A 4,703-nucleotide genomic window follows, 5' to 3' on the forward strand; every position below is an offset into this window, starting at 1 on the left:
AGCCAAAAGCTCTTAACTGGTAAGATAAAGTATTTTAATAATTGATATCTTAGAGTTATGTGGATTTTTATACACTTTAAGAATTATAAACAAAATAGAAAATACATTAATAATTTAGATGTTCAAGTGAAGTAATTTCATTTGACTTTTATATTAAGAGCATTATAGATCAAGTTCACCAAATTAAATGTAATTCATTCTTCTGTCAAATATTCTTTTGTAGCATATGATTAGAACAATTAGAACAGCTGATTATTAAATTTCACTGTCTTAGGCTTAACAACAAAACATGTGACAGATACATGTCTAAAAATGAATAAAAGAGCAAGAATATAAAAAAGGATGCAGAATATGTAATCTTACTGTATTAGCTCTATGAATTCCCTTTTTTGTTGCCACTAAAATATATATCTATATTGCTCTGATGACTGATGAACTAGCACAATTTCACATTTTTCCTGTCTCTCCCCTTCTTCTTTCTCCTCTTCCCTCCCTCCTTCTCTCTCTCTCTCTCATTTCTCTTAATCATCTAATTTGAAATGTTACTTAATAAGTTTAAATCAATTATGTGCCCCATACTTAAGACTGGCCTATAATATTATTTCTTAAATCACACATTTCAGAAGACTTCAGTGCCTAACTAATGGAATTCTTGAAAAACCTATGAAAGTGTTTCAGAACATAAGAAATATATCAATGGGACAGAAACAGTTCTTCATTATGCTTTACATACAATTTTGCTCAACTGCTTATTTTAATTAGAGCAGAACTCTAGCTTCTGCTCATTGGTTTAGCATGAGCAATAAAATGAAGTTTATTTAATTTTCTAAAATAAGTAAAGCAGAGTAAAGTTAATTAAAAGTTAATTACAGAATAATGAATCATCTACCCTTGCTGTGCTAGTGTTGCCCAGATGATTAGATGTTGTCCTCCCTGAATATACTTCCATTCCCATAAGCTGAGTATTCTCTTCATTCAGTATAAGGATTTTCATTTGTGTACTTGCAAAGTTTATGTTGCCTTCTTCTGAAGGCATCTTTTTTAGGAAATAAGCACACAGAGGTACCTACACACACCTTCCTAGTTTCTCTCTTTTTATACACTTTCCCCAGGCATAATTTTCATTTAGACTTCTGATTGCCTTTTAAATTTGACAGAATATACCTATAAAATTCGTTAGTAATTGTTTCATTTCCCAGCATGGCATGTGTAGTTAACCTTGAAAGACGGATTGGGCGTGAACTGTAGTGAACCCAACCTTTGCCAGTATCACAAAGGTCATGGATCTGTTCTCTCTGGTCCTGTGTCTTCAAATAGAAGGTTTTGTACATATTGGAATTAGAATGCTTTTACTGCTCATTAATTCATCATTAAAATGATGTTAACTAATCATTCTCTATAAGGCTCTGGTGTACAGAGTTTCTGGCATGAATTGCTGCAGCTTGGCTCCCAGCCACTTACAACTTGCTGAAAATAGCAGCATTCATGTTTTTGGTAGATTTAAATCTTTTGTGAAATTTTATTGTTAAGTAGCAGGCCTTATAAATTGCACTGGGAATATAGTATAGCTTATACTGAGAGTATCTTAATTTTTATGAATGGATACATGTATGGAAATACCTGAATTTCAATTTCAATTTTGCAGCAGGGCTCTCTTAGTATAAGGAATAATGTATAATGAATATTGTGTCCTCACCTCAATTATGTGTCTTGCATCTTGACATCATAAATACTAAGGCAATGTAGGAAATATTGTCACTTAAAATAGGGAAAGAAAATGAATCAGTGTACCTTAGAATTTACACTGATTAGGTGTCCTGTCTATGTAAAAAGCTACAAACTATTACTTTTGCAAAACTGTTCAATGATTCAATGATACAAATGTGTTATGAAATAACTACAAACAACTGAATTCTTGAATCTTTTTTTAAAAGTATATTCTACTGGGAAACAAATAGGATTGCTGGAGGGGTTTGGGTAGGGGAATGGGGTAACTGGGTGAGGGCATTAAGGAGGACACTTGATATAATGAGCACTGGGTGTTACATGCAACTGATGAATCACTAAACTCTATCTCTGAAACTTAATACTATAATAACACTATGTTAATTAACTGAATTTAAATAAAAATTTTTAAAAGGTATACTCTATATTCCATATCCATCATTTTCAACCTTCTGTTAACAGATACATGTAGAAGCATTTATTTCCCCACATGCTGTTAATCAGATGTTAAATAAGAAGGAAATAGGTGGAAAAGATCTGAAAATAAAGTTTCAAGAGGATCTTTTAAACAGACACTGTGAGAAGTTGGAAGAGGGGGTGCAATCTTGCTTTCACAACTTCTTACTTGCTGTCATTCATCTTCACTACTCTAAAACTTTCCCTCACTCTTCTTTTAAATGTTTTTCCCCTGCCTTTACATTTTAGTTATGTGTGCAACTTCATTATTATATCCTAGTTTTCTGATTCTCAATTTTCCGAGCATTAAAATGATGAGTATAAAGGCTCAATAAATGAACAATCAAACAAACAAATAAATAAATCCTTTCAGTTTAGGAATGCTGACTTCTATTTTAAATATCATTTTCAAATGTTGATTCAAAAATTCATATTCATATCCATTTCACAAACACAGATACTAGCTGTTCTTTTCATTTGCTACAAAAAAATATGCCAAATTAGGAAAGCTCAATTTTGTAAGGTAAGTTGTCCATCTTTTTTTCCCCTTGGCATTAAAATTATTTATGATAATGTTATTTAGATCCACTTGATTCAGATAACTCTCTTTAATAATAATTGAAATTCTTGTTAGAGAAAAGTAAAATAATTCAATCCATACTATAAAATTATAGGCAGTTTACTATGAGCAGAAGTAAATAGGGTACATTGAGTAATGGAAATTCTTTCTTTTGGCTTTTTGGTTAGAAAGGGAGATGGTCAAATGAATGCCAAAATGTGCTAAGTTTTTTTTGCGGGGGGGGGGGGCTAAGTATATTTTATTGACAAGACAAGGTAGGGCTCTCCAAGCCCCTCCCCTTCTTCAGGGGGTCTGGGATGGAAACTGGAGGTCAGGAGATTCTCAGTGTGTTGGAGATGAGTTGGGGCAAGGACTCCCCAGCAGCTGAGGGCTGCTTCCTCTTGCTGGGCCTGGTGGTTCAGGGGGCTCTTACTCCTTGGAGGCCATGTGGACCATAAGGTCCACCATCTGGTTGCTGTAGCCAAACTTACTGTCATACCAGGAAATATGCTTGACAAAGTAGTCACTAAGAGCAATGCCAGCCCCAGCATCAAAGGGGGAAGAGTAGATGTCACCATTAAAGTCACAGGAGACAACCTGGTCCTCAGTGTAGCCGAGGATGCCCTTGAGGGGCCCTCCATGCCTGCCTCACCACCTTCTTGACGTCATCGTATTTGGTAGCTTTCTCTAGGCAGCAGGTCAGATCTGTGACTGACACACTGGGGTGGGGGGGGACATGGAAGGCCATGCCAGTGAGCTTCCCATTCAGCTCAGGGATGACCTTGCCTACAGCCTTGTCAGTGCCAGTACAAGCAAGGATGATGTTCTGGACAGTGCCTTGGCTATCACATTACAGCTTTCCAGAGGGGCCATCCACGGTCTTCTGGGTGGCAGTGATGGCATGGACTGTGGTCATGAGTCCCTCCACGATGCTGAAGTTGTCATGGATGACCCTGGCCAGAGGGGACAAGCAGTTGGTGGTGCCAGAGGCACTGCTGACCATCTTGAGGGAGTTGTCATACTTCTCATGGTTCACACCCATCACGAACACAGGGGCATCAGCAGAAGGGGCAGAGACGATGACCCTTTTGGCCCCTACCCTTCAAGTGAGCCCCAGCCTTCTCCATGGTGGTGAAGACCCCAGGAGACTCCACAACATACTCAGCAGCAGCATCACCCCATTTGATGTTGGTGGGATCTTGCTCCTGGAAGATGGAGATGGGCTTTCCATTGATGACAAACTTCCCGTTCTCAGCCTTGATCATGCTGTAGAATTTGCCATGGTGGAATCGTACTGGAACATGTAGACCATACAGTTGAGGTCAATGAAGGGGTCATTGATGGTGACAATATCCACTTTGCCAAAGTTAAATGCAGCCCTGGTGTGCAGCCACCCAATACAGCCAAATCCCTCTACTCCGACCTTCACCATTGGTGAAGGGGACTTGGCTGGCACTGCACCAGAAGATGCAGCTGTCTGTCGAATAGGGAGGTGCAGAGAGCCATGTACTAAGTTTTTATAAACAGCTTCATACTGTCTTCGCTGCTAAGTAGAACTAGGTTTCTAAGTGTTTTATTCTCCACAGAGACAAGTTTGTGATTAAAAACTACAACCTTAACAATCACAAATCATTTCTATTAAGAACACAATAGAAAAAAACTTATGGATTATAAAGCACTACACATATATAAAGATCTATTGTTTTGTGTTATTATTATCTTTTGTTTTTATAACCAATTTATAATTTACTTAGAATTCAAGTTTTACTATTATGTGATTACTCCAGTTAATGAATAGGCAAACATCCAGCTGATATGTCAAGATCATCCAGTTAATTTATAAATTTAACACAAAGTGACTGGCAGGTAGTGCCATAAAACATCTAATTTCTTTGCAATGAACCATGAGTCACCTATCTGAACCATAATACAGTATATAAGTATGTTCATAAGAATTGTTTAT

At 37.1% G+C, this 4,703-nt stretch overlaps 1 pseudogene; it reads right to left on the reverse strand.

The window, feature by feature from the left end:
• Positions 1–3,169: 3,169 nt before the first annotated feature.
• LOC141373809 (glyceraldehyde-3-phosphate dehydrogenase-like) lies at positions 3,170–4,172 on the reverse strand (annotated as a pseudogene).
• Between the last annotated feature and the right edge of the window lie 531 nt (positions 4,173–4,703).

Source organism: Callorhinus ursinus, unplaced genomic scaffold, assembly GCF_003265705.2.
Source record: "Callorhinus ursinus isolate GAN/ISIS: 27379988/994484 unplaced genomic scaffold, GSC_fseal_2.0 scaffold12, whole genome shotgun sequence".
Taxonomy (NCBI): Eukaryota; Metazoa; Chordata; class Mammalia; order Carnivora; family Otariidae; genus Callorhinus; species Callorhinus ursinus.